This window comes from Pelecanus crispus, chromosome 8 (assembly GCF_030463565.1).
Source record: "Pelecanus crispus isolate bPelCri1 chromosome 8, bPelCri1.pri, whole genome shotgun sequence".
In the NCBI taxonomy this organism is placed as follows: Eukaryota; Metazoa; Chordata; class Aves; order Pelecaniformes; family Pelecanidae; genus Pelecanus; species Pelecanus crispus.
In genome coordinates, this window is record NC_134650.1 from 42,009,199 (window position 1) to 42,030,592 (window position 21,394).

Genomic DNA, 21,394 nt, shown 5'->3' on the forward strand with positions numbered 1-21,394 from the left:
TACATGTTTACATAAAATATTCTTTATATTTGTGTTTCATTAAACCCAGAAGTTTAGTAGCAGTGTCTCTGGACCTCTGTTTCTGCCTGCCATTTCTTTCTGCCTTCAAAATCTTCTTTCTTTGAAGTAAATAACTGATTTGGCTACAGATGTCTTAGTGCTATAGAGAGCTGTTAAAGTAATTGTACCTACTTCCAAAATGTATGAAAAATGAGAATTCCTGAGAAAAGGTTTTGACATCTTCTGAAAAGATAATAACGGTGTAGGCTAACAGGGAGAAAGCTGTACACTTTACTTTCAGTTTGATCACTTAGTTTATACCTGTGCATTACTGTTTCTTTAATGTTCACATATAAAATTCAGTTAAATGTTGTTCCTAAGAGCTGCAGGCAAACTCCTGTGAAAATACCAAGATAATGAACTTGAACCTGAGCTTCTCCATCAAAGAAATCATTATAGACAATGTGTTTTAGCTTTTGGCTTTATTCGGTTTAAATTCACGCTTTCTTTTCCATGGGAAGAAGAAAGTGCATCTTTAAGAAGAGATGTTTGTTAAATCAATATATACCTGTTGGTATTGCTAGGAATTGCCTTTCTGCTTTCAAATTGCTGTACAAAATACTTGAGTAGGCATAATGTCAAGAATGGAAACAATCAAAGTATATTTAAGGCTCGCTTAAAAAAATCCATTTAAAAAGTAGGAATGTGTTTTTCGGGCATTTTAAGACCATAAATTGAAACACAAGTATTTAAAATCTTTTTCAAAGCTATTCAAAACTGTAGTGTATTTGCATAGCCACAGAGTGAACTTTTTTGTCCACAGCATTTAAGTTTTCTAGCAGTCCTGTATTTTAGGAGACTCCGGTGCCCCATAAAAAGCAAATACTCAAATTTTCAGTTTCTAGGTACTGAATATTTTCCCTTCTGCTGGCTTTGTTTTTATAATCGTAATTTATTTTAAAAAGAAAAAGGGAGAGAAAGTGAGAAACTAGAGAAATGAATGGAAGATTTTGGAACAGGTCATTAAACAAGCTCTCTAAAATCTGCTAGATACTGTCAAATGTTAAAATAAATATACTGCCATGGTAGAGAGGAGGTGAGCTGGGACCCAAGCAGCATGGCTGCACAGAGCCTACACTCTGCTAGCTGAACTCAACTAAAGCACTGCCAGCTGATTTCAGTAGTAAGAGGGTTTAGAATGTAAATGTTTGTAGTAAGAATAACAAAACTACTTCAATCTTTACCAGTCAACAACTACAGGGGGCTCTCAGAGGCCACTTACAAGTGCTGCGGCTCCAAGTTTAGTCTTGCCAGCACAGAACTTTCCTGTAGAAATTTTTTTTTGTTATTCCTCCAGAATCATGAAGTGTCTAGCAATCACTGATCTTCTTGAAAGAAAAATACTGAAGCTGTGGTCTAAGTGTGATTCATCCTGAGTAAAAGATCAAGAGTAGTCTTGGAAAAATAAGCTTTTAAAACTGAAGTTTTATATATTTAGACTTGGATGGGTTTGCTGGTTGGTTTTTTTAGCTTAGAATAACTACAGTGAATCCATCAAGAGGCACTGAGCATGTTGCCAAGTATTAAAAATGATGGAACAAAAATGCAGTACAACTTACTCATCTCGTGCATCCTGGGGTGCCTAATGCTGCATTCACCCCTGCAGAACACCCCAGGGAAACCTTCTGCTACCGTCTCTCTGTCAGAGTCTTGTTTTAGGCTGTGCAGAGCTCAACAGACAAAAGTGACATTTGTGGCCATTCTAGCAAAACCGTATCACAAAAGGCAAGAAAACACCCTTGGTTTTCAAAACTAAGCTAGTTTCTACTCTCTCACATGGTCTATTAATGCTCCAAGCAATTAATGTCACCTCTATTTTGTTCGTATTGATCCTCAGCTTGTTCATTCTCTCATGCCTTGTTCTGTGCGAAGTCGTGGGCTAGGCTTTCTTCATCTTGACTCAGTCAAAAAGGAGACAGAACACTTACTGGAGCACAGTAATTTGGACGATGGAGAGTTATTTGTAGTGATAAATTACTGTTCTGTAGTATGCCCCTCCTATCCCCACCATTGCTCCTTGGGGCCATAAACTGTTGGTAGATATCTGTCCTAATTCCTATTAGGAAGAAATCTGATCATTATGAACATCAAATCACTCTTTAAGGCCTGGAGTTTGTCAGTCAGGATGATCAAGGCAGTGTGTCTATCAAAGTCTGCTCAGTTTATGAGACATAGGGAAGCTAGGAGCATTGTCCCATCAAAACTTACAACCATACACAAAGGAGAAGGCCTGACTTTGGCCTGCAGTTCATAATGGGAGACTATTTCTTGTGAAATGAGTACACATAAATCTCTTAGTGTCCACAGACACCAAAGTTATTGCTCCTTCCTGCCTTCCACAAGTGGGGAAGGCATCAACAGTGGGCTGCAACTTTTTCCAATAAGTGAAGTTTTTAAGATTTTACACTCTGATATTCAATAGAGTAGTTTTCTGACGTCTCAAATGCTGGTAGTTTGGCCCAGAAACCAAAAAAAGCCACCATGAGTCCCCCTGAAAAAGCAGGTTTTAACACAACAATTAAAAAGTTTGTTTGTTTTTTTTCTTTTAAGAGCAATCAAGTTTACAAACCTCCATGCACACAACTGACCAAGGGATTTATGTGCTTCAGCAAAGCCAAAGGCCATATTTTTTTAATTTCTCTATAATCATAGCATTATATGAAAAGTCTTTGATGCAGTTTTTCAGTTTCAGGACCTATCTTCTACAATTAAATCTAGTAATGGCTCTATGCTGTTGGTGCTCCAACAAATGTCAGGCTCACTCTTTTTACAGATCCACTTGCAAAAATCAAGTTCAAAATGGAGTGATTTTTTTAACAGTTCCCGAAATACAGTGTTCCTATCCCATATTGTACACATGGCTGCAGCCTTCAAGAAAAAACAAAATGGTAAAATAGCATAGTAAGGTAGTAGCCATTTTGCCTGGAGTTATCTGGCAGCACAGGATTGTCCTTTACAGTTTGTGTCGCCTATCTGGGTGGAAAGCAGTCATCTCTACTGTCTGAATTAGTTTTGGTGCTCTCATATCCATTGTTTTAGCAATGCCGCTTTCATAGCTCTACTGCGTTTTAGAGTTCCGCTCCTGCAATCTGTAGCCTGAAGTGTGACATAAAAGCTCGTGACTGTAATGAGTTTTGGGTTTTTCCCTTGCTTCCAAGTGTGATATGGTTCTGAAAGGATGAAGAGTGAAGAGCAAAGGCAGCAATCCTGGAGATGATGAGTTGTGTTGTAAGGCAATGCAGCCTGATTGCATTTCCAGAAGAATTCAGAATATCATCTAGTAAATGTTTGCAATAAGACTTTCACAATCTCTGATAAAATCTTACCTCTTTAGAGAGAGATGGTGGCTGGAAACATCTTGTGGGTTTTTTGTTGTTGTTTTATGATTTCTTATGTTTGGTGGTTTATTTTTGTTTTCTTTGCATCATTTGTGCTACAGGCACAGTTAGGGCTCCCACGTATCGTGAGAGGTTGTACCTTCCACAGATGTGCAAGGACTGTAGATTTCTTTTTTTTCTTTTTCTTTCCCCCCCTATCCTTCCCAATGGTCTTTGGTCACAACCTTGTACCCCTAGAAATAAATATATATTTTAGGGAGCAGTGTTTCTTTGCTGTTACGCTTGAGGCTATCTGGTATTTGCAGTATACCTTCATGCTGTGTGTAGGTGTGCACAGTGTATTCCTATATGTGACCTCTGATGTTTGTTTATCCTGATTTATGAGATCCCATGCATACTATAGGGAAGAAAAATAAATATGCAAAGTGCCAGTAGACTTTTAATGGAGTTACCCAGTATTTCTTCACAGAAGCTGACCTTGAAATTGCTTTTCATGCACAAGTCAAAGTATGTAAATTAAGATCTCAAAGTGACAGTTCAAAACATGTATATACTTTGTAAAGTTCTTGCCAAAGCCATGGAAATTTCATGTTCTATAAAGGCCATTCATCAGCCTCTGAAACTGTGGGTAGCAAAGTGTAGAAAAAGGGTATTGCTCAAACAGAGTGAAATTTGGTCAAAGCACTAAATTTTGCTTCAGTAGAATGAGAAGTCTGCCAAAATTTACTCATTAAATCTGTGAACATACTGCCAGTCTAGTATAGAGCTTCCAGCTCCCTAACAAAAGCAAAAACTAAGCTGGTATCTAAAATTGACTGATATATGCCTAACTTTCTTGAATGACATTTGCTTTGCTACTGTTCGGAGCATCAGAGATGGCAAAAAGAGCCAAACAACCAACTCTTCCAAAGTGAAAGGAAAAATTTTGGGGGCTTCCAGCTCTTCTTTCCTAAATAGTAATAATAATCTAAAACCCTTTTAAGTATTTCTGTTGGCTGCATTTACATGTCAAATGCTCCCAGAAACATTTTCATCTCATATTTACCTCTTGATTTCCCTGTACTCCCATTCTCCCAGCATTGCTTCTAATGGTTTCCAGTCCCAGCTCAAAACTTTTCCATAATATTGACAAGAGTAAGTATTTTCCTTTCCACCCTCTGCCATTGTTTGCAACATAAAAAATCAGTACAATGAATTTCAGTTACGTTTATGATTAGTCCCTGTCTACAGCAACCACTGCATTTGGCACAGAAACATCTTCTGGAAGCGTTCTTGCGGATAGATAAACAAGCAGATATACTGGGATGGTGAACAGATGACTAGGAAATAGCTGGGGTCCCAGTGATAAATCTATTGTGGGTATGAAGAGGAAAATTCAGGCAAAACATTTGGTTATGTGGTAGTGCAGAGGGATTAGGCACACATCATAATTAATGCCACCAGCACTAAAAAGACATCAGGGATGTAGTGCGTGTTGATTGTTTCTTCTTTCTGTTTATGCTAGTTTCCTCTCCTTTGCAGCTGTATGGCTATGCCAACGAAAGCCCCTGAGACCGAGCTTTAGCCGCTGCTCCTCTAGAACTGCATCATTACCTCACTCCAAAGTCCTGTTTTTGTCAGTAGAGGATGAAAACATTATTGGATTCAGGAGCTCATAGTAGTCCTGTATGCAGCTAGGAATGAGGAGGATATATTTATGAAATGGACCATTTCAAATGGCTTTATCTTCCCACAGCGAGGCACACCTTTCATAAATCATGGGAGAGCACTTGGAAAATAAAGTACTTCCTATTCCTGACATGTTTGTATTTGCATCCTCCACAATGTGATCTTGGGATGGGGGGCGAGAATCCTCTGTTTGAATTTGTTCTTCCCTAATAATTAGGGCATTTTATCATACAATTACAGGAAAACTCAGAACAAAATTTCATAAAAAGCTTTACAATATGAATTTTTAACTTGCCTTTGTTTAGCTGGGGAGGTGCACCGAGCCTATAGTTTCTAGTTTGGGTATGAAGTCAACTATTTCTTACATACTTCCAGTATTGCAGGGCATTCTATGTCTCATTATATAGCAGGTCAACTGGGAAGAGGAGTTCAGGTATAGACAAAAACTTTTTATTTTTTTTAATGCTGGTGGCTTAGTGCTATTTTATGGGTATTTTTGCTGCTTAAACTCAAAGACCCTATTTTTGCTGCATTAATAAAGCTGTCTGCCTTTTGAACTCACCATCATCTATATGTTGTACTGGGTGAGAAGAGGGTTCTTTCTGTGTTGTCAGTATTTCTTCTGTATTTTCACAACGCAATATTGCAATAATTTTACCAGTGAGTCTGACACCACTTGGGATAAATGCAGGTCTCTATTAAACCTGTAACTAGCCTGATGTGAGAAGTCAACATTTATTACACAGTATTATTTGTGTGGATACTTTTAAAATCATCCGTTTGCTCTGGAGAGGAAACTTTTTTGAGAATGCTATGAGATAGCAACTTGTCATTACCTGTAATGAGCCAAGGAGAAAGGCCTTGATTTTCGGGAATCATGTTTTGACCAGAATTGATAGAAAGATAAAGGTGATGGTAGTGAAGCAAAATTGCATGTGTTTAAGAATACAACAAAAGAAAGCATCAATGGAATATTGAAGTGTGCATTAAATTCAGGACAGTATCTGGAAATTTTAAACAAATAATATTATATAAAATTTCTAATTAGAAACCCCCATACTCAAAAGCTGGGAAAGGTCAGACTTCATGCTTGCCTGTACTAGCTTAATTTTGCCTGCTTGTGTATCTGCATCAAAACAAATTTTTTCTATTACACCCTTCCATATGTTTATACCCCACTGGAAGCATGTCATATTCAAAACAATGGGTAGATTGTAGCAAGGCAAAGGTGACATTTCTTAAATTTCAAATGCTTGACTTGGCTAACTGGCTTTTTTTTTTTTACATATGAATGGGGGGAAGGAGCAAGTGGCTTGGTGGTTTTAATATCCTTTTTTTTTTTTGTGGAGTCCATGTTAAAATGACAAAAGAGTAGTAGTATTTTATTAATTTGTAATTCACAGAAGACTGAATGAAATGTGTTTTCCTTGTAGGCGTTACAATTTTTTCTTCTTGGATGTGCTTACAAAAGCCTTTATTAAGGCCAGAGCATAGATGAGAGAAGCCTATCGCTGCCAACACGAAGCTCAGAGCTTCCTCTGCAGTGGAAACTGAGAGATCAAGTCAAGGTCGAACTCACTATTTATTCCTGAAATTTCTGCAGACACTGTTATTTAGATGTAATGAGCCCTGCTTGGATCCGGTTTGGAAAGATACGAAAGCTTTGAACTTTTAAGTTCGGAGGCTCCAGTTACATGCATGGGTATCTGAACCCTGAATCTGAAGGCTTGGCATTTTAGATGTTGACTTTCCACAGGGTTTAGGAGAACTTGTTCCTGTGATAGTGAAAATGCATTTTGCTGAGGGCTAAGAAACTATTACCGGGAGTGTAAGCTTACCTAGTCACGGGCACTGCTCCACTGGGGCTTAGGGTACCACTCCTGTGTTTATTGAGCACATATATATGCTAGGAGGGAGAGAAAATGCATTTTATTGCCTATGCAAAAAATGTGTATTCAAGCTGTAAGTGGCATACAATTCAGCAATATGCCACCTTGTATATTTTATGAGTAAACAGGAGATGACTGCGGCTGAAAAAAACCACACGCTCTTTCCCGTAACGTGGGAAGTTTGTATAGGAGCTTGTTGAATACAGACAGCAACAGCTTCTTGTGGGAAATAATGGAATCTTTTTCTGTAATTTCTTAAAAGGCTTGATATATAATAATATTTGTTGTGTCATTACAGTGGAAGAATTGCTTTTCTAGCTGAGCTGAGGTATTGAACAGTAGTGTATATAATGGATAAAAATGGTTCTCCTGGATAAGGAGAGACAAGTATTGTCACCCCTGTTTTGAGGTGTATGTATAATATATCTGTCTTTTTTTTTTTTTTGACATCCATTATGAGGGCACCATGTGTGAATTTTGTCTCTACGCTAGTGTCAGGCTTTGAATATCTTTACACTGTAGCTGAGATCAGGAATTCCCCACATACTGTTCTACCTCAGCACTTAGTCAATGAATGGCAGATAGCAATTTTGTCTGTGTTAGTATATGGGTATCACCATTTTGTTTTAATGCTTCAGTGTTTAAAGCTGTTAAATAAAGCTAGGATTCATCAAGAACTGTTTTAATGGAATTGTCAGGTAGCTGCAGTGGCTCTGATTTAAATGAGTAAGCAACACCTATGGGCAAATGATCTTCCTGCACACAGAAATTAATTACAATTCAGGACTGATGAACTTTTATGAGCTAGTTAATTTTTAAAAGATGCTGTGTATGGTTTATTGAAATTAAAAGAAAGTGACAGCTTTCTGCCCCTACCCTCATAAAATCCTGTCCTGCATATAATGTTGACCTAATTTAGTTCAAAGGCGCTGGATCCCTTCTCTGACACTTCATCGTGTAAAGGCCAGTTGAAGGTTTCAGTACACTTCAGGTAAACAGAAAAGCTTCTTGCTGGTCACCCATGTTATGTTGGCTTATATCAGTAGAGAAGCTCTAAACTCCTACTCTGTCCTTTGTCCTTGATTACCCTCAAAACCATTTTTTAAACAAAGTGCAGTTTAAATTCAGCATCAAGTTACAAAATGCCCATTTATAGAGTGTTATGAATGAATATTGATTATAAAACAGTACACCATATACCACAGGATTGCAGATATTTTTATGGTGTGGATCTTCTCCTGATGAAAAGATTTCATGGGCCACTGCCCTCCCTAATTATGACTGTAGGACACAGCTCACTTCCCATTCAAGATGGGACCACATTGTCTTTCATTTGTATTCACATACCATTCTTGTGGGAAAGTAAAGTAACAGCTTATGGGAAAAGGTAATATTATGAAGGCATTTAGGTTGGTACTGTCCCAAGAATCTGGCTTTGGGTTACTTCTATTTAAGTCAATCGTAAGTAGCAAGCTACTTCAAGCAATGCCAAGCAGTGCTCAGAAATACCACCTTGAATTTACTTCTTTTGCTACTACTGTTACGAGTCTTCCTTCCCTCCGATGACCTTCACAAACCCACAGACCATAACTTTTCAAACCTCTGTTTTATGGTCAAAATTTTGCAGGAACCTCTTTTTTTTGGTCCTGAAGTTGCATTTCTTTGCTGTGATACTTGCCTGCCTTGACCAATATCTGGGGATTTTGTAGAAATTCATGCCATGTCTGTGAAACCTGACATACCTAAACAGTGCTATATGGCTGTTGTTGGACTGTGATAGCGTGACACTTCAACCAATGTGGATCTGCAAGAAGGAGTCTTTCTGGGGTTCGAAGCCCCAGTAACATCTAATGACTTTTTTAAAATTAACCTTTCCAATAGACAGGACAACAAAATAGCCTTCTGTTAAATATTTAAAACTACCTAGCAAAGACGTGAAAAAAAGTCCAATGAAATGAGAAATCAGGATGCCATTTTTCATACCCAGCAAATGAGTTTGATAAATATTGTATTTTCTTGAGCCACTTAAATTTTTACTTGCCTGAAGCAATAAAGACAGAAAGATTGTTATTAACTGTAAAACTTAAAAAAAAAAAAAAGGTGGGAAAAAAGTGTCCTGCGTTTATGTCTTGCCCTATAGCTAAATTTCTGCATCTGTTGCAGGACAGGTGCACTGAGGATTTTTAGTATAAGCTCAGATGAGAGTGAAAAGGTGTTCCCTTTTCTTTTGGAAGGTTCTATTGAGAAAACATTGAGCACAGCTGCTCCAACTGGACGTTCGCATGAGGAATGTTAATTTTCATGCTTCAATACAGAAATCTCAAGTTTCCTGGGTGAATTAGCTGTTAATGGATTTCTAAAATGTACCACCAGTGGCGTGGGAGAATGTAGTCTGTGCTGAGGCCAGAAAACACAGGCTGTAATCAGATAACCTGTTATTATAATAAAGCCAGCAGATAATACTTTGCATTGCTCAGTATAGTAATTGGTCTGCCCCATATCCTACAGTCTTTGGCACTATAAAGAATGATGTTTCACCTATCAACTATTTATAACAGTTTTTACTTCCTGTGTATTCTAAATTGAAAGCCTAATTTCAGATCTGTGAAAGTGAAGTATATAGAAAGTGTCCCAAAATAACATGTCAGGCTGCTTTCACAATCATTTCAGGGCATTGTTCTCTGGCAAAGTTCAGGTTGATTTACCTTGCAGCGGCTATATAATCATGTCATTGACAAAACACGAGCAATTAAATCATTTTTTTTGTAGGTTACAGTTTTGTGACCAAGGACAGGCTGCAAGAAGTCAAAGGAAAGAACACAGTCCGCTGTTTTTCCGAACATGCCAGTCACTTAAACACTCTGATCTTGTGGGCTTTCATTAGTTTGTTTCACTTTTAAAAAAAAAAAAAAAAAAAAAAATTCTCTCAGTTAGTTAGTGATTGTTTTCCTGTTTGTCTGTGATCACTATGCATCCAGTGCATTTTTGTGGGATAGACAATTTATTATGAGTTTAAATGTGCACTCGTGTACACATACATGTGTGTTTCGGTCTATAGCTGTACTGCAAATGCTCATTTAGATGAATGATACAATGCTTGTGTGCGCTTCTTCGCCATATTTGCAGCCTGGAACCTGCTTCTGCAGTGCTATTTTTATTAATGTCTGTGCTCTTATGACAGGATTGGTTTTGCATTTTCATGCTTATTCTTTAGTTTGTGTGCATGTGTGTCAGTCGGTGCCTCCCACTAACTTTTGAACCCAGGCTAGTTCAACCAAATAGGTCTGAGGTCTCAAGATAGCTGAGTTCCTCCCGAATTACAGAAAGCTGGCAGGTAGGCAGAAGACGCAGACTCAAATTAGTGCTCTTGCTGCAGGAAAGGTAGGAAAAATTAAGCTTTTACATCTGCTGAGTAGCTGCTGGCTGCCATTTGGCATGCGTGCCCTGGCCAGCCGGAGAGCAGAGGCGTAGCTCCAGGCTGGCCACAGCAAGCGCTACCTCCTGCCCAGCTGTCAGGACGGAACATAGGTAAAGAACATGGAGGAGCTATGGGCACTGGCGGGGGAGGTGACTCTATAGAGACTCCAAGGAAAGGCAGAGTTATAGTGGTTAGAAGGTACAGGGCGGGCTGGAGGCACTGCAGATGGGACTGAGGACACAGGGAGGGTAATGAGGTGCTTTGGGATGGGTAGGCAACCACTTTTGTTACGAGGAGTGAATGCGCTGGACACAAAACACGCATTTGTTCTGATTACGAGTATGTTCGTATTTTAGCTTAGCCTAATTACTGCTTTTGACTCAGCTCAACACATAATGTTGCATGTCATGCTGTCCTACTTCTAATTTCACAGCTGAACACATTTCTATTGTTTTAATCCCCCTTTCTAAGCCTTGCTTTACTCCATCTGGAGGACATGCAAGGTGTTTGACTCTGACCTGAGATACTAACGGTACCTTTGGAAGACCCTTTAGGGAATATCAGTAGAAACATACAGACCAAATATTTCCCCCGCAGGTGCTGACTATCTGTTTTCTATAAAAAGTGGGGCTGGTGTTCCTGGGCTGTTCCTGAATGTCAGATATCATTCACCAAGATGATGAGATAGGCCAGTTGGACTTGGTAAAGACATTAACAACAACAGTTGCAGCCAAGAATGTGAGAAACAGATGAATGTGTGATAACTAATTTTGTAAGGGGAGAAGCAGTTTAAATGACCTAGCGTTGAGTCAGATGGCTTCTTCCTGAAAGTGTCTGTCCAATGTTTTGTGCAAGTCGTACGTGACGATCAGTTGGATTTTCTAGGCATAAGAAAAATCCAGTATAGTACCAACCCTGCAAAATTCTTTAGTTTCTTCCTCAACCCATTTATATGGTTTATGATTACTAATGGTCTGATCTGATGACTTGTTTCAAGGTATACGAAAGTCTGTGGCATATGGTGACCTAACAAAATATTTTGTTTCAATCTAGTGCAGCTTTTTTCTTAATCACAAAGTAAGGTGAACTTATTCTCCCAAAAAATTGATAAATATCTCCTGAATCATATGTCAACATTTTTCATTTGATTATGCTGATGACAATAGTTCACCTCTCTTTGTCTCCCAAATGACGGTTGACAGATTTTTATGTTTAAAAAGCGGTTTACCTTAGACTATGGATAGGTGTAACAAAGTTTGTATGTGTGCTCTACCATTGACAGCTGTATGTCAACATTTCAGTTGGGGCATGGTAACCCTTCTGAGCTGGACGTGCGCTCATTAACTAAGGACTTGCTCAAATGTGCCCCAGAGGCCTGTGCTGTGACTGCTGGGCTGCTCAGTGAAATGAGGATGCCCTTTCTGAAAGTCTGTTGCTCTGTCTTTTGGAATTGCCTAATGGCATCTGTAGCAGATGATCCAGGAGCCGGAGCAAATAAGCATTGTGGATGTGGAATTGGTAGACAGAAGTGCTGTGCTGTTTTTTACTTTACTTCATGTAATTATATATATTCCTTGGTGAAGTAGGTCCAAAAGACCATAGTAATAATTCAGTCACTTCATTGGTTTTTTTGTGTACTCATTGTCCAAGAAAGACTGACAAACTCAAGAATTTAATATGAAAGTTATGTTGTGCCTTAAAAGAAACATGGGAATATATACAGCATTTTCATATTTAATTTTTATGCCTGGCTTCAGTGATTAAAGAAAACCCTGTGTTTTAACTTTCTATCACTTTTTGAATTTATTAATATGTTTAGTCTTAATACTGCCAAAATTACTTCACTGTTTCAATAAAAACTGTGGGAAATTCACCAAAGAGTTTTGTTTCTCATGTCATCAAAAATTATCTCACTCTAAAATTCTAAATTATACATCAGTAACAGCTGAAGAAGAGGGACTGGAATCGAGCAATATTGCTTATGGCTTGTATTCCGGCTAGGATTATGAGGAGTGTTATGCCCAATGATTCTAATGGAAACCCCTTGCCAAAAACTTTATCACAGTGGTGGGAATAAAAAATGTTATGCTATTTACTTCATTGAGTACCAGAAAATACACATGCACAAATATCATCTGTGTAATCTATGCCATATATGCAGACCTATCTTTAAAGTATATGACTAGATTTACTGAATGGGACTGCTACCATTTTTTAAATATACTCTTTAGTATTTTGAGAAACATAGCATCAAATGTTTGAATTTCAAAAGAACGTAAGCGAACAAATCCCTGACAACAAATAACTAGAAACAGAAGATGACCATGGCTTTCAAGGTCTATGACAGAATGTCTTTATATATAATAATTGTTGTTATGTAGTAGCTGCAAGATTTATGATGTCCTTAACAATTCATACCCTAAGAGTTTGTGATCTATGAATTATATGCCAGTGTGTCAAAGAATACCTGTTCTGCTTTTCTGTTTTTAACCACTGGTGCCTTTTTTGTGGCTATATTGTAATTAACATGAATACAATACAGCAATATCCACTAAAAAGTCATTATTTGCAAATAATTATCTTAAAGTGGTATTTAAAAAACTACAAATATTTTGTGTCAATACCACAGCTGGTGACCCTTGGCAGTTTTTTGATAGACGCCTTTCCATTGGTGCTATGGGTGCAGCTATTTATAATTGTGGTTCTCATATCTTGAATTTATTGCCCCCGGTTCTCTTGAATGCACTGTTATCATGGATGCACCTGCAAACCTAAGAATTTATAAAGGTTTTTCTGAGAAGTGTTTTGAAGGTATATGTTTTCCTGGCTTGCAAATATTCCTTCAAGCTTTTGTTTTGGAGTTTAATATGGCTTAAATTGTATCTTTAGTAAGTGCTGCAGAAATTGGGAGGTTTCTGCTGATGTCCTGACCCATACCCTGACCGCACACCACTTCCCGATGGACACTTGTCCGCAATCAGCCCCCCAGCATCAGTTGGTTACTCCTCATCTGCTGTCAGTGGGATTGGCTTCATCTTATCTAAAATGGGGGTTATGAAGAAAGCGAAAATTCCGGCTTATGAATATCTATAGTGAGAGGGAAAGTCTCTGAAATATACGTGCTTTGCGGCAGGATGCAGCTGGAGCTGGACTTTGGCAGTGCGACCTTGGAGCAAAGGGGAAGTCACTGATGTTGTGTGTTTGTGTGTTCACATACATTGACCATACAATTTATAAAGTACAAAGATGCCTCTTTGAGCTCACAGAGAAAAGCAGTCTTACCACGAATGACTGTGGTAGCAAGCCTGGTCTGCAGTATCGTACTCGCCTGCCCTGAACTTGTCATTTCACGGAGACCGTGAACTCGTTTGTGGAGAACAGAGGTGTCGCAGCTCCTGGTGACCGGAGGTGGTGTTTTGTCTGTGAGAAGGATGGGGCCCAAGCGCTGCATACCTTCAATCCTGTATTGTTTTTTTCCCGTAAAGCCTCTGTAATTCATAATACAGTCACGTTATTCAGGAATGTTTCCTTAGACAGATTCTATCTCCGAGAGCTTGGATTTTCAAACAGTCACTTGATTTATGTATGTGAACGTGTAGCTTATAAGAGGAGTTTATTTTACGATTTCTTTAGTAGTATGCACCAGAAAACTCCTAGTAATTATAACTCACTTAATGTTCTTTTTCTTCTGTTCTGTACCCTTCCATCATGTATGGCTATAAGTGGATTTCTTGTCATTTTAGCAATTTGGTAAAATCGCATGGTGAGGAAGGTGACTGATGCTTCTATCTTTGATTTTGTTCTGTGATTTATTGTCACTGTACCAGCAAATATGATTTCAGATCTCAAACGTCTGTCTTCAATTTCACTTGCTGCATATTTGTATGTTTGTTGCTGTATGAACCATTTTTGTGTGAATAGATTCAAATTGTGCCCTTGTAAAAACACAAGTCCTAAACTATTATGTTTTCATAGTTTAAAGACTTACCTTTTTTTTAAAGTGTCATCTGGACTTATTTTTCAGTCCATCACTAATCTTTAGATGAGTGAAATATTGTGTTGTCTTTTTAAGACTGGGACTAGCTGACTGAGCGTTCAACCACAGTTGCTTTTTGAGGTTTTGATTCCTATTGAAATGGTCCTTTTAATGTCATCTTTAATTTAATCAGGTAATGTCATCAAAATAACATTTACTCTATTACTGCAAATTCACTGCATTATTACTAGTGTAACTAGACAAAAAAAGATAGTATGAACCCCCATGGAAATATATGCTTCCAGTAAAAATGGATACAGTTCATAGAAGCTCTATATTTAATTTGCAGTTTCAAAGCACTCTCTATGGAAAGATTTTATGATTCTGAAATAATTTAAAACCACATTTTGATAGAACTGATAGCATCCACCAACTTACTCTGATTTTGCAAGTTATCGTTCCTTTGCACAGTTTTAAAGTTGAACAAGATGTTTAACATGGTCACAGAAATAATCTTTTAAGTCTACAGCCCTTTAAATGAGCGTGACGTGGATGAATATTTGTATCCACAAATTGAAAGTCAGTTGACTTTAGGTTCTAGAACAGGTTGCATTATCATTTGATATAATTTATTTTTTGTATTAGAGTGAACTTCACACAAAGCTTGCTGGGTGTAACATATTTAAGATAGAGATATATACTTGACAGTCCCCTTTTGTGACCTCTGCTGACAGCCTGAACTTCTATCATTGCCAGTATTCTGTCTTCTAGTTCATTCTCATCAAAATCTTAGGATTTTTTTCCTATTTAAAATAATATGAATTATTGTCTGTAAAATATTCCATTACTGATGCAGAAAGGTTTCGTACAGTATGCTTTCTGTCATTCGTGACCAGGAATAATCTCTGATATCTCAAAGAATTCCTGAAATGAGATGCAACTCTGATGAATTTACTGGTGACTAGCGAAACTGGGGAACATGGAAGGGAACACTGTTGCTTCAGAAGGAAGGGAAAAGTGGTTTGCATTTAGTAAGAACACACTTTTTAAAAGTACATGTTCAGCTGATCATGTTGAAAAGGCTTCTTCAAGCTATTACATGTTTATGCAATTTTGCTGTTTAGTCTGCACCAGAATAGTACTAGAAATGTAAAAATGTAACCAAAAAAACCAAGCATTTTTTTTTAATCCTGCCTGGAAGAGAAGATTATCAAAATCTACTAAAACCACATCATAGAAGATTTCTCTCCCTTTGCGTAGTGTTTGAGAGTTTTAAGAAAGTATCTGAGTCTTCGGCTTTGTTAGAACTTCACAAAACTTATTAATATTTTTCCTTTATTTTTTGTGTTTCTATTTGTCTCTGTGAATTAGTTGACTTTTTTTTAATTCAAGATTTGTTCTCATCCTTTGAAACACTGAATCCTGAAAATAAATGCAGTATCCTTTATGGTCTACAACCCCTTAGCAAGTAATTCAACATCACAGGGATGTCTTCAGGGTTGTGATGATCCACAGTAGTCACCTCTTGATGGCTCTAAAGATGCTTTCAATCTTTACTCATGAGCTCAGAGGAAGCATGGATTTAGATTTGGGTTTAAGTGTCCCTGAAAAATAAGACCTAGTATGGGGGAAGGAAGAGTTTCTGTAATGAGAATAACCTTACTCCCAGTCATGCAAATGGAGGTATCAGCTTGAGTGTTCAATAGTCTCAACGTCCACCTTTGAACAAGCAGAGAAGAATTCTGTAAAAAACCACCACAGAAAACACAACAAAGCATTTCTCAGTTCACAACCAACACTTGGAATTACACCAGGAAACAAATTAGCAAAGTCTCTGAGGTCCAGCTACTCAGATGTGCTGTATCAGACATGTGACCTAGCAGTAACACAACTGACATTTCCATGTGTTTTTTTAAGATAACCTGATGAAAAGCATGTTGTGGCAGCAACTCATTATAGAGGTGAGCAATTGTCATCTTAAAGAAGAAAAAAAAGTAGCAACTTTTTTCCCCCCAAAAAAAACCGATTGCAGTTAATGTGTTCATGCTGAGCATAAAAATTCTGTCATGTTGTAAAATTGTTGGATTGGAGAACAACAGTGTACATAGACTCTACCACATTGCTACTGTGGTTTGCTATTCCATGGACAATTGTGGTTGTTCAACCAGAGTCCTTCCCAATTCACGTTTTCTCAGGACACTGAGTTAGATCTCTCCACTTTTAGACTTATGCACAGATATGAGGGTATAAAATATGCAGCAGAAAGTAGAATCATCTAACAATCTATTAAGTCCTGTAACCTCTGCTGTCAAGTAGGAGCAGCTTTCCTGGAAAAAGAAACTGAAGATCATGCATACATACAATGACATGAACCTAATCACAATGGCAAGCTGGTATAAAATTGATTGTTATACATCAAGAAAAAGAATAGATATCTGGGGTTTGGTGGCTAATAAGTTATGGGTCCCTCAGCAGTGCAAAACTTATTTTTACCTCATCATAGAATCATTTAGTTTGGAAAAGACCTTTAAGATCATCCAGTCCAACCATTAACCTGACACTACCAAGTCCACCACTAAACCAATAAAGGGGAGAGTAATAATTTCATGTTTCCTGGCTTGGTGGCTGGAGAAAAATTCTTATTGTGCGTTGGTAAAATTAACTTTCTAAAGTCAGTAGTCCAGATTAGCATACAAGTAACTGGCATGTAAATTTTCCTCTCTCTCTTCCTCTCTTTCTTTTTTAACACGTTATTGCTTCAAGAGTGAAAATTGTATTTCTTCACTCCTCTGCATGGAGGTGAACCTCACCCTTTTACACTTGTGTTACTAAACCAGAAAATCACATAAATTGAACTTTAGCTTGAATATAGTCCTGTTAGTATCAAGCAGTCAGTTGGACAAGTCATACACTTCAAGTTACACAGATGGTTGGTTGGTTTGTTGACTCTGCACCTGTGGCTGAACATTCTTTACCTGTCCTTTCAAATGTTGTAGCCCACTGTTCGTACCATTTCTCACAAGCTTATTGATTGATTATTTTATTCTCTTGCGGGTGAAAAGTAGTGTTTTTGCTAATAGTATTTGCCAGAAAAATATGGTTTATTTTAGGTGTCTTTTAGGAAAAGCTGATCTCATTTACTCCGTCTTTGCAGCAAATAAATGCTGGGGAGTAGAAGCATTATATTTCTTTGTTCTATTTTCAGAGTCTAAATAAAAGAAAAAATATACTGCATACTCTAGTATTTGGGTGTTTCATCAAGTACAAATATGCTTTTCTGGCATATTTAATAACTTAAAATTATATGATACAATGTAATGAAACCCATATTGCATAATGTCTGAAACTTGTAACATAACTCACTTCATTTTTTCATCTCTAGTGTTTTAGTTTATCAGAAAGGAAATGGGGGAACACTGGGAGTTCATAATAAGCAGTATTTGCCTGTTACTGTATTAGTACAAATATACCAGAAATTTTTCTGAAGCAGCTGGTGCAAAGGGGGGAAAAAAAGGAAGGGGGGGAAAAAAAAAAATCCCTGAGTGTGCAGGGAGTATCCAAGCCATTTTACTGTCCTTGCTTGGGTAAGAGAAGTCGCTTTATTTAACTATTATTTCTCTTTTCTAAATAAATATGAGCTCCTTCTAAATAGCGTGATGATAGCAGGTGGTCTCTCAAGCAGAAATTATTTTCAAGCTGACAAGTATACCGAGCACAGTATAACTACATGTATTTCAGGAAAACATCATGCACGTCTGTTTAAGGATTCATTAACATGGTATAGATTAAACCCATTGAAGATGGCACAGATTGTTTCATTTTATTACATTCAATTGGATTGGATGTGTGCCATTTGCAAAGAGCAATATTACCACAAAAAAAGAAGTCTGGCACATTTGTCACATAATATTCCCCTATTGAGAATGAACTGTTTCCGAACATCAAAAGGTAAAAATCTGTTTTCCCCTCACCCTCTGCCATATTAACTGCAAGAAAATATGACTGCACATGTCTTGTTATAAAGTATTTGAGTAGCGCATTTTCTGTGCCCGAAGTTGTCTCGTTCAGTCTAACAGGGAGACCTTTGTATTCTTCGTGATGCCAGCATTCAAGTTCATCAATCTGCCGACACACTGCTTTGCCTGGATCCCAAAGCTCATCCAACTTGCTCTGTCCCACGGGGACATCTCAGTCCCCCAGAGCCCTCCCTGGGATCAGGGATCGGACGTGGGAGGAGAGGGGTGGCCACATCCCCGGGGAAGGGGAAGCCCCGGCAAGCTGCAGAGGCAGCCGCTGTCCCAGATGAAGGGAAACAGCTGCTATTTAAGGGAGGATGGTCAGACAAAGAGCGAGATTTAAAGTCTTATAATGTTGCTCTTTATAACATGAATACTTTAGGCATCTGTTTAAAGTCTAGTGTTCTAAATGAATGGGAGCCTTCCCAAGGCGGGGTTTATAAAGCTTTATCTGTTACACGAGTACTGTAGATTGTAAAGATATGTCTTAATCAGCTATCACCTGTGTCTTTAGTGTTTAAGTCAGTTGCAAAACTCAGAAAAATATGTACATGGGAAATGGTGACATACCCAATGAAAAAATAGATGGATTAAAGAAGTGTGTGTGTATATTCTAAATGTACATATTATAAATACTCCTTTTCATTCTATACCCTTAAAAAGTCCTTGTAGTGGGGGGGAACAGAACAAAAGCAAATTTGCTGTCATTGGCTCGTATCTAAATGTTCCATTTTAAATTAAACGGCAACAGAGTTGCAGCATATCCCATGTTGTATTTTCTACTTCTGCTGCAGGATCCATTTTAAATGTATTTTTACACCGTCCCTTTTGAATCAATCTACATTATTTTTCAGGAACTCAGGCTCACACGCATTTATACTTTATATTATTATTTGTTGTGCTGGTTTATTTCACATTGTGATTCTCGGGGGGGATTTAATTTTAATTAATGGGAAATTTAGAACACAACCATTTATTAAATCTGTTCTTGAAACTTAGGTCTAGCAGTCAGGATGGAGTAGCTTTTGGTTTTTCATTAGTGGAGGTTACTGATTCTGTAACTCAATATTTGACAAAAAACGTAGGTAGGGCGTGAAGCATTTGATTCATAGTGTATTTTCAGTGAGATGCACCAAAGAGTTAATTTATTTTAGTTTACTTTTTTATTTTTTTGTTGGTGCAGTTGGGACTCAGCTGTTGTTTCCTCTGGGATTAAACAGCTGTCAGCATTGTTAATGACATCAAATTCATGCATTAAAATTCTCTCATTCCTCTCCGTATAAAATGTGGATGTGGAAAGCACTGCCATATCCCCCTTTGTGAAGGAATGAAAATCCAAGGAAAGATAACAGCACTTATTACAAAACCACAGACCGGAGCTTCTGTTGATGGAATCTCGTAATGAGTAATTAAGCTACTTTGCAGAAGTCAGCGCTGTCACGTTTGCAATTGGGTATTTCCATTCCCCTGTGGATACAGCTGGGAAAAGACTACTAAGGTGATAAAAAAAGAAAAATAGAATTGTTCTAGAAATATCATCTTCATGAAGCTTGGAGGTTTCAATGCAAAAGTGGTTCTGAAAAATTAACCTACAGAAATAACCTGTCTGGTGTAAACCTTTAAAACACTCATAACTTATATAATCTGATAAACAAAAAACAATGAGTTTTTGTTATGACAATGACAAGTTTATTTCTGGGATAGGGGTGTTGGCTTTTTTTTTCCCTGAGCCTTTTTCTCTATAAATGAAAGTTTTCAACTCCGAGTGTTCAGTTCTGTAGTTCTGAAAATATGTTAGGGGAATCTTGCAGTCTTTTGAGCGGAAATTATCATTACAGGAGAGGAAAGGATTGATACAGATTTTTTGCTGTAAAGTTCAAAACATTACTTATGCTTTTAAAATGCTATATAATTCTTATGCCCCTAAGAACTCCAATTATTAAAAATAGTCCTGAAATTTCACTAGTTTAAATGTCCCTATTCTCTTTTTAGTTCTTTTCTACATTTTTTATGGTTTGTTAAGCAATTAACTTACTCTTAAATTTCTTCTTTCAAGTAGCTTTGTTTTTTTAGAGGCAAAAAAATTAAGCAGCAAGCATAGTTTGCTGAATGTCTGTATTCTATTTCCAAGAAGTCGTTTTTGTGCAGAAGTACCCTAGTTTTTTAATATCCCCATACGTCAGCTGTTACAGTGAAATCAAATTAAGCCCAATGAAGAAACCAGACTGCTAACAAAATGAGTTGATAAAGTAGTAGTTTACTGAATTCAGTAAAGTGCACTGAAATATATAGGAATAAAACAGTTAATTGAATAACCAGCTTCCAGATCAGATGGTAAAATAGGAGTGTCTGATGAGTCAAATTAATATATGTGTTAACTGAATAATAGTTGGAGTCTCTAAAACATGCTATGCCTTCTTAAAAACTATCTCTGAAAAGCTTAAGAGTATTTTTTTTTCAAGGCCGCGTATTTTGGAAAAAACCTCCAGTTTATTAGCAGAGCCATGGATGGAGATGAAGGTACAATTTATTTTGAATTGTTGAAACATTAACAATGTACTAAGCACCCCACTGTGTTAAATAATACACATGGACGTAGTCACTATTATAAGACAGGTTTGTTTAACATCCCGGTTTTCAGTGAGATCCCTACATGACTCCCAAATTCAGTCAAGTGTTATGCTGGTGGTGTCAAGTGTGTTTTTGTAGTTAATTTAATCATGGTTGGCCCAGAAATGGACCTGTGCAGCTCTGTAGTGGTAGTTTATATGTCCTTTTTCATCATTACTGAAAATGTGCCCTTTTGGAACTAATGGTCACTAGTTTTATCATTAATATGTAGTAGTACTTTGTAAAAATATTTTTCCATTAGCTTATATTTTCAGACGAGAAGAAATGAAATGAATGGGCCTATGTTTATGTGAAGTGTAAGCAGGCCCTGCAGGTTTTGAAGTGCATTGTGTTCAAGGAGATGAAGGCTTGTGCCACTGGCTGCAAGTGCCATTCAGTCCTTGGTGTAATGATCTTCT

At 37.5% G+C, this 21,394-nt stretch overlaps 1 protein-coding gene across 1 annotated transcript in view; it reads left to right on the forward strand.

Annotated features, from left to right (window-relative positions):
- The window catches only part of WWOX (WW domain containing oxidoreductase), a 541,270-nt gene that overhangs the window by 387,494 nt on the left and 132,382 nt on the right, over positions 1 to 21,394 (forward strand). The gene's annotated exons all lie outside the window — the stretch shown is intronic.